The 15,528-nt window shown below is 40.5% G+C and overlaps 1 non-coding gene across 1 annotated transcript; it reads left to right on the top strand.

The window, feature by feature from the left end:
- Positions 1-7,552: 7,552 nt before the first annotated feature.
- TRNAI-AAU (transfer RNA isoleucine (anticodon AAU)) lies at positions 7,553-7,626 on the top strand. Its single transcript has one exon. It is a non-coding gene; the product is annotated as a tRNA-Ile (tRNA).
- Positions 7,627-15,528: the final 7,902 nt, after the last annotated feature.

Below are 15,528 nucleotides of genomic sequence, written 5' to 3'. Positions count from 1 at the left end.
CAAGAATCTCCCGCAAATGTTCCTCATGCTGGTCCCTAGTCCTCGAATACACCAAAATATCATCGATGAATACGATCACCGACCGATCCAGCATTGGTCGGCACACCCGGTTCATGAGATCCATGAATGCGTCCGGGGCATTGGTGAGCCCAAAAAGCATCACAACAAACTTATAATGTCCATAACGAGTCCTGAAAGCGGTCTTTTGGATATCCTCCTTGCGAACCCTCATCTGATGATATCCCGACCTCAAGTCAATCTTGGAAAACCAAGATGCCCCCTGCAAATGATCGAACAGATCGTCGATCCTAGGTAACGGATATCGATTCATAACTGTCAACTTGTTCAACTCCCGATAATCGATACACATCCGATGGGAACCATCCTTTTTCTTGACGAACAAAATCGGCGCTCCCCAAGGCGAGCTACTCGGTCGAATGAATCCCTTTCCCAACAGCTCCTGAAGCTGCGAGGATAATTCCTGCATTTCCGGCGGAGCGAGATGATAAGGCGCCTTGGCGATGGGTGCCGCTCCCGGAACCAAATCGATACGAAACTCCACTTGCCTCTCCGGAGGCACACCTGGTAACTCTTCGGGGAACACATCCGAAAACTCGCATACGACCGGAACGTCATCAATCGAATTGGGCCTCTCCGCGGTCACACGAGTATCCATCATATAGGCTATGAATCCATCACAGCCCTGCTGCAAACTCTACCTCTCCCTGGCATCCAAACAAAACGCCGACCCACACCGGGTCCCCTCGCCATAAACCGTGAGCACTCCCCCACTAGGGTCTCGAATCATCACCAGCTGTCTCTCGCAGTCAATGACTGCTCCAAACTTGCTCAACCAATCCATGCCCACGATAATGCAAACATCCCCCATAGCTATAGGGATCAACTCTATAGGAAACTCGACCCCAAAAATCTTGAGCACGCATCCTCGAATCACCTCGGTGGCGTATACCGCTCTCTCATTTGCTATAGCAACTTGCAGGGGACGACTCATCGCCTCCCGATCGATATCAATGTGCTGGCTAAAAGCCAACGAAACAAAGGACCGACTCGCACCCGAGTCGAATAATACCAAAGCAGGCACATGATTCACAAGAAAAGTACCTACGCATATAATAATATAAGCATAATATCTCAGTATAAATGTAAATACATGAAAGAATACATACCGGCCACGACATCAGGCACCGCGCGGACCTCCTCCGCAGTCAACTGGAAAGCTCTCCCACGAGCCTTCGGAGCCTCGGTCTTCACTGGCCGAACCTCAGGAACCCTGGCAGCAGGCAAAGATCCCTAGCGAAGCTGGGGGCACTCGGCCTTCCGATGGCCAGTCTGGTTGCTATGGAAGCAAACCATGAATCCCTTGGGTCAATCCCTAGCAATGTGCCCCTCCTTGCCACACTTGTAGCAAGCACCCGATCGACATGCCCCCTCGTGACCCTTGCCGCACTTCCCACAAGTACGGCTCTTCTGACCTTCGGATCTCAAATCAGCGGACTTGGTCCGCTTGGCTGCCGGCTGAGACTGAGTCGGCCGCCGATCCACCTGTTGAGACCCGGCCTCCTCCCTGGCCTGGGTCTCCAACTCGATCTCACGCTTCCTGGCATTCGCCTGAAGCTCAGCAAAAGTCTGATATAACAAGTTCGATACGAACTCCCGGATATCTCTCCTCAGCACTCCCAAATACCGGCTCATCCGAGCCTGCTCCGTGGACACTTGCTCGGGGCAGAACATCGCCCTCTCATGAAACTTCTGCGTGATCACCGTAATCGAATCATTACCCTGCTTGAGGGTCAAGAACTCCTGAACCAACCGTTCCCTCTCCACCAGGGAAACATACTCGTCTCTGAACATATCAGTAAACCTCTCCCAAGTCACAGCTGAGACCTCTGCCAGAGTGAAGTTCGCCGTCACAAACTTCCACCAATCCTTTGCTCCCAGGCGGAGCTGGTTCAGGACGAACCGAACCCTCAGATGCTCCGGACATGAACAAGTATAGAAGCATCCCTCGATATCAGCAATCCATCTCATCGCAGCAATCGGATCCTGCATCCCGTCAAACTCTGGTGGCTTCGTGTTGCTGAACTCCCGGAACAGCAACGACTCACCCCCCTGTGGTCTGGCAGCGGCCACAGATGCAGTAGCTGCAGCGGCGGCAGCCTCAGTCAACGCGGCGTACCGCTCATCAAATGTCTCCATCAGCGTGGTCTTAATAGACCCAAACATCTCCGGAATCTCGGCGGATCGCTGCAACTACCTCCTCATGAATCATCTGACGAAGCTCCTCGTCAGTCACTCCACTCGTACCAGATCTGTGTCGTGGTCCAACCATGATGTCTCTGAAATACAACATAAAAATATCAGAGACTCTATCGGGCATAATCGCACTCGATAACGCAGTCCTACTCAGTCTTCGATACTCAGGGATTCTTACTTGGGCTGCCCACTGACCCTGTGTACTTGGTAGTACGGGCCCAATACTACCAATTACACTGCGTCGGTATTCACCCCAAGTACGGGCCCAATACTACCAAACCCCGAATCCTGAGTACTCTATTCTTGTCATACACTAGTTACCCACTCGCTATCGAGCACCTCATAGAAGCAGGTTTCCCTAGACTAAGGCATCACAAAATCAGGCCACTCTAGTCCTAATATGTATACCTAGTCTACTAGCATGCGTATCATATCATATCATATCTCATAACACATATTGTAAGAGTATTTTTGGGATTTTTACCGTTCGGGCGCTGGCTGACCGTACACACTCTTTCTTCTTTGGTTGTCTCAAAATCACTTATCAAAAAAAAAATTTGATTGATTTTTTTTTTTTTGATTTATTAATTAAAATTTTCTCAAATCCCCGGTTTGAGTTCAGTTACGCCCGAAGGTGTACCCGAATCCCTCAAACCAAGGCTCTGATACCAACTTGTAACGTCATAAAATTTCAAACCAAAAATTTTCATTTTTACAATCATCAAACATGAGTAATAAGTTTAGGTTCCAATGTAACAATTTAGTCACAACCGATTACATAACAAAAGATAACAAAATGGTTTCCCCGAGTGTGTGTACGATCACGTTGGCGCCTTCCCACGGTCCTCGCTAGTACCTGAAACACACAACACAACAACCGTAAGCATAAAGCTTAGTGAGTTCCCCAAAATACAACCTATGCACGTACGCCTTTCCAGGCCTTGACCTTCCGGTCCATGTGTCTCAGGGGACTTCCGTCCCGACTGGGTAAACCTTCCGGTCCTACCCACGTCAACCTTACAGTCCATATGACCACGCCTTCCGGCCCATAACAGGTTGCCTTCCGGCCCAAATCAAGCATATCATACATGGCACATATAACGAATAACTTAACACACATAAGGCATATATCTCATATCATATTCGACCTTCCGTTCACACAGTCAAGACCCTTCCGGGTACAGTATAGTGAGAAGACTCACCTCGTATGCCTCGCTAAGTCGCTAATCGTGAATCCTAGAATCACTCGGGCTCGAACCCTCGAGCTGCAATCCTCCTATGATATTATAAATCTATAATTATTACTTGTACCACAAAGGTGGACCATCCTTATCAAGTCAACACAGGTTGACTTGGTCAACAGTCTTTAGTCAATTTGGACCGGACTCGGCGAGTGCACAATAGTGACTCGACGAGTCTACGCGTTTTAACCAACTCTCAAGGTTTTTCCCCTTTGACTCGTCGAGTACTCCCCCGACTCGATGAGTTCCTCCTGGGCCTGAATCACAGGGCCACCGCGACTCAACTCGCCGAGTCGAAGGTCAACTCGGCGAGTCCCAACCTGACTCGGTCCACCTGTCAAAACCTTTCCAACTCTCTGCGACTCACTGAGTCGCCCATAACTCGGTCAGGACTACACACAGGGTGGTCTCAAGGACAATCTTCAAGCGACTCGTCGAGTCTGTTCTTCAGACTCGGCGAGTCCATGCCATGCACCAGCTAAAACTGGCTTTTGTGGTCAGATCTGTTCCATACGTACATAGATCTGGCCTTCCCAAGCTTATTTGTCACGTAAAGTCTCAGTCTTGGTTGCCATGCAATGCATACAAGGCTTATTTTGAAGAAACAATCTCTAATATGGCAAGTTTAGCTTCTAACTCAAAAGAATGGACATAAAGCTTGTCATATGGGGTCTCCTGGACCTGCTAAGGTCCAGATCTAGGTTCCATATCTCCATGGGACCTCTCATACTTCCGATTTAAGCCAAGAAATGCAAGAAGAAACCCTAGATTTGGCACATCAACACAAAACACGAAGTTTGGCTCTGAAAATTACCTCAAGAAGACTCCCTTGATGAAATAGCAACAGATCCAAGCTCCCCAACTCAAGCTTGATCCTCTCCCTCCTTTCCTTGCAATATCACACAAAATGATAAACAAATGGCCTCCAAACACACTCACAAGGGCTCACAGTCGTACGGGGGCTCTTAGGGTTCAAGGTGGCCGCAAATAAGGGCCATAAGGTCCTTTAAATAGGGCTTAGGACCGGGAAATTAGGGTTTCATTAAACAGCGCGGACTCGCCAAGTCCATCCCTTGGACTCGCCGAGTCCGGACGCGAACCCCCGCCCAAAACCGCGACCCGACTCGGCGAGTTCGACCTCCAACTCGCCGAGTCCCCTCACAGAATGTCAAAAAAATATGAAATGAAGGTACCTGGGGATCCGGGCTGTTACAGCTCTACACGGTATACATATCACATACAACACATCCAATAGTCACACAAACAACTAGCATCATATCCATAACAAATCATGGGTCGATATCGGTGCCTTCGACCCGTCAACCACAGTGAGGAAACTCACCTCAAGCTGTTAAATATCTCAGATAAAAGCTCGAACTACTAATCCTGAAACTCCCTACGCTAACCATTCAAACAAAATCCAATTAATAATTGTTCCATAACCCATAGCTGGAATCCTAGTCTGATTATCCAAAACTCAGGGTAAAAGTCCATTTTACCCTTTCCTTGTTTGGCCCAAAACTGAGGCCTAAACCAATAACACTAAAAGCCTAATATGCCGAACTCCTAAATGTGCCCATAACCCATCATGGGCCTACATCTAAGAAGGCCCAAAGTCAAAAGGATAATGACCTCATAGGGCCCAAAAATCCTCTAGTCCAAAAGTGTCCCAACCAAAAAAGTCAATAAAAGTCAAAGGCAGCTAAGTACGCATGTATACTCCAAAAAGCCCCACTACATGTTGTATATGAGATGGGTACGCCCAGTATACTACTAAACCTTGCATGATCGGGGTTTGGGCAGCATACACATACGTACGCCCAACATACGTATATATTAAGCAATTTTCCCATTAAGTGCTTCATACTTTCACTAAAAGCCCAAATTTCAGATCCAAGTCTTATTAAATGTCTTAATCCATAAAGTTATGAACTTTGAGCCTTTGCATGGCTCAAAAGGACCCAAACCTCACTTTTAGCATTCTACTATCACCATAATGACCTAAACACATGCATGGTTGATCTACAATCATCAAGATGCAGGACTAAGAACCTCTAGAACATCAAGAGAAGAAACTTCTAACTCCTAGAGTGGAAGGAATCCATTAGATCTCATCATATAACCAAAAAGGGAGCAAAACTTCATATAGACTAGATCTAAGTAAACAAGGAGCAAGTTCCAAGCTTTATACCTCAATGAAGCTGAAAATGATGTGAGAAATCTGGATCTACAAGTTCTCATTTGATTAAATTTCCTTCTTCCAAGCTCTTCTTCTTCAACTTTCACCAACACACAAAAGAGGGTCAAATATCTTCAAGGAAGGCTAGGGTTTCGAAATAGCACTCTAGGGGCAATGGTGGTTGAGAGTTTGGATGTCGGATGATGGATCTGTCTTGAGAGTTTTCCTGAGAACACAACACAGAAAAGAACCGTTAAAGGACGTCTGGGTGTTCTCCCGGGACGTTGCTCCGACGATCAAGTTAGTTTTCTGAGAAAGGTAATTTTAGGGTTATATTTGTAAGAGACAAGATGGATCCCTTCCTTGAGGCGGAAAATATCCTTTTATACCTGATCTAACAGATCGTGGGGACCTCGTCCGATGAGCGTGAGACATGGCCTCCTCTGATTGGGATGATCACGCCCACGTTAACTAACTTTCTGGTGACGTTAGTTCTGGGCGTCACCTAAGCATTCTATCACGTCCTAATTGGTTGTGAGTTAATGAAAAGATCATGGGGGATATTTTCCCTTGTGGAGGAACGAACTGCCACCCTGATGCTAGACTGCCTTGTCCAAGACCAAGCCTTGGCCAAAGTTATATTTAAAGGGACCATTTATGGTAACATTAACAATAATAGATTCCCAATCTTAGTAACCATACGGATTCCAAAACCAGATGAACACTTCCCGAATTCTCAATGAAAATCATTGTTTTATTCTTAGGATTTGGGGTACGAAACAAATCTTTAGCATATTTCAAGATCTTAAATACTTTAGTTTTATATATCTTATTTTAAACATCACACAACACTTACTAATTTGGTTACGAAATTAATTTATCAATGTTTGACAAAAAACACTGTTCTTTCACCAGTGGTTGGTTGTGTCTTTAGAGTGTCGATCAACGATAAGAGTTGTTAGACAAGATGGTGGGTAAGAAGTAGCCAATTGTCGAAGGTGGCCTACCAAATGATTTTGACAACGAAATAGAAGATTATGGCGGCATTGTCTTCAATTAAGTTTAGAGATCATAGAGGGAGAGAAATATATATTAGGTATAAAAAAATAGAGAGTGATAGAAAGATATATTTGGTTTAGAGTCTTAGGTGGGTTGTATGGAAATAGGATGAGGTAGAGTGGGTAGGGTTATGGGTAGGGACCATTTTATCTTTGTTGATTAACTATAGATGTTATCAGGTAAAGGCCACGTAACTCCAACTTTGACCGTATTTGACAACACCGATTATCTTGGCCGATTAGCTATACATGATATGGGGTAGAGGCTGCCTAACATTGAGGCGGCGATTAATCGGCTGCCTAAACCGTTTTTCTGCAACATTGATTAATAGTTATAAATTATAAATAAATGACAAGTAAATCAAATAAGAAATTAGTAACAACAATTGATTACAAGTGATAAAAAAAAACACTATATGAACGACATAAATATAAATGAATTATTCGTGTTATTTACTCTACTTTTAAAAAGATGTTATAAGTTTTTGTGATGCATGATAGAACTTGTGAATAATCCAACTGCTATAACCTATTTGAAGCATAATGAATTTGAAGGAATGAGAGTCCTCTAATTCTTTTAGAAGATATCAAAAGTTTGACTTAAAAGTACAACTATACAAGCATTATAATTTATTTACCATTTTGTTTTGGAATTATATCTTTGACATTCTTGACCTAATTAGTGGTATTACAATTAACCTCGGAAATATGTATCATCACTCGTAGCATGCCTTTTGATACAAATCAATAAGAGAAATCAAATGCCGCTAAAAGTAAATAATGTTCAATCTGAATAAAATGGCCTATTAGCTCAGCTGGTTAGAGCGTCGTGCTAATAACGCGAAGGTCGCAGGTTCGAGACCTGCATGGGCCAGCTTATACTTTTGGTTGCAGTTTACATTGTTCACCCCTCATTGTTGTCTGATATCCTTGTTCGACCCTCAAATTACTCAAGATTAAACAAAGGCCCCATTTTGTGATATGAATTTAATATTATTTTCTTCTTTTGAATTATTTGAAGAAGTTTATAAGCAACCAAATTGCAATGGAAGTAACGTACTTTCTTTCTTTATCCATAGATGTAATATATTTCTATGTTTACTTATATTTTTTAACAATAAAAACAACATAAAACACATAATAACATCCTACTTACGTGTTTTACAAATAATAACAGTTAATATACTTACAAATAATAGTAACACGTTAGTTTTTTACAATAACAACAACAAAATATATATATATATATAAAAGAAATAAAGAACACCCCATATTCTCAACAAAATATAAAACCATCACTACTATATTATTATATATTAAAAAGTAAATTAAATGATTATGATTCGTAAAGATGAAAGAAATTAATATAAAAAATGAAACCATACCAATTTGAGTTTATCCTTATCTCTTATATTTATCATCTATATATCTTATTTTAGAAGTTATGTCTTATATTTAGTCACCAAGTACTTTTAATTAGGACAATAACGTTTTCTTGATTTTGTTATGGTATAGTGGTGAGGCTATGCAAGGTGGGTCGAATGACCCATATTTTTTTTTTTTTAATTTATCTAAAATTCATTTAGAAATTTTTTAGTGAAATATTTGAAAAAAAAAATTAAGATCTACCTTATCCATAAAATCTTTGAATTTATATAGAAAATTTTCTATAAAAAATTAGTAAATCATATGATTTTCTATTCTATATAAATTTGCCATTAAGCAAGGTTTGCTTGACATTTAAAAGCTTGCACGATGGGCATCATGACGGGAAAAGCGCCGTATGTCTTTGACATCAATAAAAATAAACTCGGCAATAACTCGATTAATGTATGTTTAGAATTTTTATGAGTTGTTTGAGTTGAGCTTATAATAAACTTTTATAAAATCTGGAAATTCGTTCTTATACAAATAAAGATTATTGTTGATAAGTTCTGAGTATTTTATATCTAGCTAAACATGCATCATATTACGACAAGGTGAGGAGTTTTTTTGTTCAAAGTTTGCGATTTCTAGTTTATATCAACTATAAACAAAATCATTTTGTTTGCAGTATATTCACTTGATAACACTAATATTTATAAATAATATTATAATTAATGATTTGTATTATTGCCTTGTATTAAATTGATGCTCAATTTATACGGCTGATAAACTTAAAGATATCATCTTAGAAATAGTAATCTTTTTTTTTAACGATAAATCTATTCTACTCTTACACTACTTCTAATTTCCACCTATGTCCCTCACGGGACTTGAACCCTCGATCTCAAAAAGGGATGACTACACAAGATGTTAGTGAAAATCCTGCAAGTATTGCTAGCATATATGTAGATTCATCTCATGTTACTGGATAACATTATCTTGTGATCAAAAATGACACCATTAATGTAAAAACTTTAGGTATAAGAGAAAACGGTGTTGGTTCATATGGTGATCATAATTATGCATCTGCATATCAACCACATGATGGTACTTCTGGTATTTACTTGGAACACTTGTTCTTTCACTAAATTAAACTTTCATATTGACTATGAGATTGTATTTCAATTTTTGACTTCTTTTTTAGCACCCATTATTGTGTTATCTCCTGAAAAAGAACAGTTTGTGGAGCATAGTAAATACCAATTCAAAGGACTTTGATGCACATGAGTTTTTTATTTTACAAATAGCTGTAATATAAGAACAGTTTAAGAAGGTTGTGGAGCATTTATGCACATGCAAGTAAGTTCATACTTAACTTTTTCTGCAGTTCTTGTTTTTGGACAACATTTTGGGATATTAACTTTTTTGGTTTAATGAAACATTTGGTAGCGGGCAGGGATGACATTAGTGCTTTGGAATCTTTTAAACCTAGCCCTGTTGGTTTCCACGATCAGGTAATTCCAAATAGTAACATACTTCATTAAACACCCAAAGACATTACTCGGTATCTAAAGATTCATGCATCCTTTGATAATCATTTTAAGTGGAAAAAAATGGATTATGTTACATGAAACAACAAAGACTGTCAGCTGCATATTATTATGAAAAAAGTTCATTTTTTACACAACGATGTTCATTTTTATAATTATATGGAGTTCATGGTCAACAATATATGGACATCACATATGAATTACATTGATTCATTTGTAATTTACATATGAATCTCATGTAATTCACATATAAATCACAAGTGAATCACATATGAATTACATGTGATTCACATGTAATTTACATATGAATTACATGTGATTCACATTTAAATCACATGCAATTTACATATGAATCTCATATAATCCATATATAAATCACAAGTAAATCACATATGAATTACATGCGATTCACATGTAAATCACATGTAATTCATATGTAAATCACAAGTGAATCATATATGAGTCTCATGTAATTCACATATAAATCACAAGTGAGTCACATATGAAATATATGTGATTCACATGTAACTCACATATGAATCACATGTAATTCAAATGTAAATTACAAGTGAATCACATATGAATTACATGTGATTCACATGCAAATCACATGTAATTCACATATAAATCACATGGGATTTACATGTAACTCACATATGAATTACATGTGATTCACATGTAAATCACAAGTGACTCACACATGTAAATCACAAGTGAATCACATATACATTACATCTAAATGGACACATGCATTAGTGTGAGCGTTCTTCATTAATTATTTTAAAAGATACAATCACAAGTGAATTTTAAAAGATACAATCACATGTGAATCTTACATGATTTATACGTATGTATTTTTGTGAATGTTCTTGCATTAATCAATTTTTTTTAATTTTTCTTGTAGATTTGGAAGAATTTTGGAAAAATATTGAAGCAGTGAAAAGTGATAAATTGAAGAAAATATAGAAATTTTGACACAAAGACATGAAAGCAATTTAAAATTTTGTAGCATTTTTAGTTTTTTTATATTTTATTTTGTATCAAATAAAATACATGTACTATTGTGTCTATAGATTAGTAAGTAAAAATGTGTTTTTTTTTATGATTTACTTACGAATATTATAGTATAAGAAATATATATACATGCACTTGAAAAAATATGCATATATGCTCCTAAAACGTTGATTTTGTTGGTTAAAAAAATTTAGTTTTTTAAAAGAAATATTCCAGCTTTTTTATTTGTTTTTATAATGTAAAGCCCTGTTCTGAATTGACTCCTAGTCGGAGACTGTGGCTTGAAAGCCGGTCATCATACGGATTATGGCTTTTTAGAAAGGTAAGATCTAGGCCATTTTGTGTGCGAATGATGTATTAGAAGCGATTCGGATGTTTGATTGGTGTTTTGGAGCCTAGGGATATTTCGGTAAAGTGTCAGTTTGCGCTTTTGCGGAAAATGGACTTTTTGTTCGAAAGGTCTTAAGGAATATATGAGTTGATAGAAGTGTAGGGTTTCTCGTTACCTAGCCTTCCGAAGTTTAGTGGTTTCAGGCTTAGCCGAGTAGGCTGGGCGTACACAAAGAGTATGTTGGGTGTACTAGTGAAGAAGGGAATACGTTGGGTGTACTTTTGGAGTACGTTGGGCGTACTGACCAGGATGGTCGCGAATATTCTTCGAGGAACGTTGGGCGTACCATATGTACGTTGGGCGTACGCTAATCAGACCTGAACCCTATTTTAGGGTCTTGGACCCTAATTAAGCCCCTAATCTCATAGCCTAACCCTAATATCTTCATCCTCCACCCTCTAAACCCTATAAATCGACCCTTATCCCTCATTTGAGTTATTTTGGAGCTTGGATGGCCATTAAAGGAGTATTTTGGAACTCTTGAAGAAGAAGGTGTTTAGAGAAAAAGCAAGAGATTGAAGAGAGCTTTTAGATCCAGAGGTTTTACATCATTTCCAGCCTATTGAAGGTATAAAGTTTCCATGTTGGTGCTTCTATATCATAGATCTAGTTTCTCATGGATATTGTCCCTTTTTGGTTTCAAGAATGGATTTTTATAGTGCATATCCGTTTCTAGACTTAGGGTTGCCACCCATGAAGTTATTTGAGTCCCTTGAGCAGTAAAGTTGCAAGCTTTAAGGCCCATTTGCATCCATGCATGAGAACTAGCCATTTCCATGGAAGTTTGTTGCTATTTCTAGATTTGGGTGCATTTGGTGGGTTGCAAGCCACCATGTTATAGACTTTATGTATTAAGACATTGAAAGGAACATGGATATGTAGTTGTAGCTTCTGGGTTTGAGTATTAAGTGCTTAATGTGGAAAGAGATTTAGCAAAGTGGTATGTTGGGCGTACCAGCCAGTACGTGCAGCGTACAATCCTTGAAGTATGTACGCGTTACGTACAGATAAAAACGCCCCGCGTAATCCACAAATTTGGACTTGTACATTTTTGGACCTCGGTTTGGGCCAATTGTTGGATTGTCAGTTATTAGGCCTCTGCAAGGCCATCATAACTTAGATTTTGGACCAAGGACATGTTTGGCTTATGTGGGTCCATATGGGGAGTTAGGCCCAATTTGGAAAATTGGGCCATTAGTGGGCCATTGGTAGATTTGGAAAGATTTAAGGGGGTTTGGACCTTAGTCATGGCCCTCACCATAGTAGGGGTAAAATAGTCATTTTACCCGTAGAAGGATCCTCATTTTTGATTAAGTGTTTTATTGTTTATGATAGCCGGAGAGCAGCCAGGACAACAGTCATGGATCCTTCACTCATATTTTCAGCAGTTAGTTCTTGGAGGTGAGTTTCCATCCAGTAGGAACGGGTCTACGGCCACAATGCCGACCCATTAAGATGATAGTAGTTTCGGACTTCGGTCCGATGTTGGGCAGGGCCCGATGCAGTAGTATGTATGCTTGATGTCTTCATGATTTCTACATGTTGTGATATTTGTTATATGATCCGGACTTCGGTCCGATGTCGGGCAAGCCCGGTACACTATGTGATTAGGCTATATGTTCATGATATGTTATATTCAGTTTATTCCAGACCTCGGTCTGATGCCGAGCGTGGCCCGATGCAGTAGGCGGGGCCCAAGTTATTCCGAACTTTGGTCTGATACCGGGTGGGGCCCGATGCAGTGGGCGGGGCCCAGATTATACCGGACTTCGGTCCGATGCCGGACGGGGCCCAATGTAGTGGGCAAGGCCCAGTATGTATTATTTGTATTATATGGTATGTGGTAGTTTGGGGGAGCTCACTAAGCTTTGTGCTTACAGTTTTCAGTTTTGGTTACAGGTATTTCCACTAGCAAAGGGAAGGGAAGGGTTGATCACATGCGACACACCACGGTCGCCGTCTGGGAGTTCACTCTGATGATTTGATATGAGATTTTGAATTGTGACAGATACTATGATGTCTTATGATGCATGATTATGAATTTACTTATGATTTTGGATGGTTGATGGTTTTATTAATGTTTTAAAAATGAAATTTTTGGGTCGTATTTTTGGGATGTTTCAAGTTGGTATCAGAGCCTTGGTTTGAGGGACTCGGGTACGCTTTTGGGTGTGTCTGAACTCAAACTAATGAAATGGTATAATGTTTTCAAAAAAAATAATTTTCAAAAAAAAATTTGAAAAAGAAACTTAAAAGGAGGAAAGAGTTTGAAAAAGAGAAAAGGGTGTGGTGCATGCAATCAGCCGAGCTCAAGTAAGTACTCCCAAATTACCTATATAAGTTTATGTTATGTTATGTTATGTTATGAATATGAGAAATGCATGCTAGAGTAGAGCTAAGGATCTAGGAAGAGATGCCTTATATGCCTATTGTATGTTCTTGTCGACTTGCATGCTAGTACTGATCAATCAGTGATAGGATAGTCTATTTAGGTTATGCCTGTTTGTATGAGCCTTTGAATTGCATGTACAGATTCCTGAGTATGGGATAGAACAGTATGATTGGATTATGTGGTTAGACTTTCCCTTTTTCTGAATGCTACTTGCTTTGTTCTTTGTGGGACTCCGAGTGATGGGAGTTAGCCATTAGGTGAATACGTCAAGTCACATGTGATCAGGGTTGAATAATCTCAGAGTGCTGGATTTGGCCCTATTTTGTAACTCTCGTATGAGTCTAACTGTTTTAGGGATGAGTCCTTTACTCGAAGGATTATCTGAGCCTCATCACATGTGATGGTATTCAGGTAGTGGCTAATTGACATCATAAAGATACCTTTAGTAACTGAGGATTGGGGGCGGGTTGGAGGTTACCCTAGGGCAAGAGTAGGATAAGAGTAGTGTGGGGAGCAATAGTAGTAGTGAAAGGGACTTGGTGGAGTCGAGGCAATTCTCAAGGAAATTACGGATAGATATGAAAGGTAGTATAGGCCCGTACTACTGAAAGCAAAGGATCCATACTCGATTCAAGAAGGGCTAAGATAAAACCAGGGAACTTGTAGTGATTGTGTGATCCCTCAGTAGTGATGAGTATTTTGATGATAGTTATGTGATAACTCATGCAGTATGGTGACGCTACATGGTAGGCCAGTGGGCAGTTCAGGTGCCAGTGAGGAGTCAGGCTCGGGTTCAGGAGCGGAGCAGCTCGGGGAGCAGATGAGAAAGTTAGTATCAGAAGAGATTACACGCAGTATCCTAGACCAGACTCTTGTGATCATTGGTACGGTCAAGGAGGGTATATTGGAGATTTTGGATGAGAGGCTAGGAGCCTTTCTTGCTGAGGTGGTGGCCATGTTAGGGGTTCCTCTAGGGCCCAATGTTTACGGATCTCTGGGATCCCTTGGAAGGGATGGTCCTGTAATTAGCTCTTGTCATCAGGGATCGGAGGTGGGTTACACACCTTATCTCCAAGAAAGTTCACTTCAAGATTGGATTGCTGTGGAGGTTTCGCGGGCCGTACGTAAGGAGTTACCCGAAATTATTAATCGTGTTACTGGCAGGGTAACCGCTAGGTTTCAGGGTCAGATAGTGACTATTCAGGCGGTTGATGGGGTAGCCGAGGCAACTCCGGAGCAAGAGTTTGGTTTGGATGTGCAGTTAGGGAAAAGGAAGCGGATGCCAACATCAGGACGATTGAAGGAAGGTGGAGGTTCTAACTCGGTTGACTTGAGTGTGGGAAGACATGGAGATATTGAGGTTTCTGGAAAGTATGGGGAACCCATGGGTTTGCTTGTCACAATTTTAGGTGTTTCAAATGTGGAGAAAGAAGGCATGTACATCGGGATTGCAAGAAGGATCAGATATGTTTTCATTGTCATCAGCCAGGTCATTTCAAGTCCCGTTGTCCTATTTTCGAGGTGGAGAAAGTTCAAGTTCCAACGCCCATGGTTCCATAGGAAGCCAAGATCGAGCTGCCATAGATCGATGGTATGTATTTCAATTTAGCTTCTGTTTATGATTTTGTTGTTATGGTACTGCATCGATGTTAGTAAGTGTATTTATGAATATTATGTTTCCTGCTTATGATTAAGTTATATTCCATCTACATACCTTGGATGTTAGAGTAGTAGTTCAAAGATGTTTCCCTTTTGAGTAGGTTCTCAGGATGCAGTCGTTGTAGCAAGTGTGAGAGGGACTCGGGAGGTATTCTGTTAGTCTTTTAGAGTGGTTCAGATTTGGTATTGGTTAGTTTTAGAGCACTAGCAATAGTAAGTATTGGTTGTCACCAGATCGACCGTTAGATGGAGAAAAGGATTGAGAATCCTTTTCAAGTTGTAAGATGTAAGGAGCTAGTGGAATCAAAGTAGGGGAGAACCACACGAGTGGTCAGAAGCAGAAGTAAGTGCGAGACTGGATTGGGTTTACATCGTTGTTGAGGAGGAAAGCAGTCCAATTGGCTA

The sequence above is a fragment of the Lactuca saligna genome, chromosome 7 (genome assembly GCF_052625555.1).
Source record: "Lactuca saligna cultivar CGN05327 chromosome 7, ASM5262555v1, whole genome shotgun sequence".
Taxonomy (NCBI): Eukaryota; Viridiplantae; Streptophyta; class Magnoliopsida; order Asterales; family Asteraceae; genus Lactuca; species Lactuca saligna.
The sequence above is the reverse complement of the archived record's forward strand: the minus strand, read 5'-3'. Positions and strand labels throughout refer to the sequence as shown.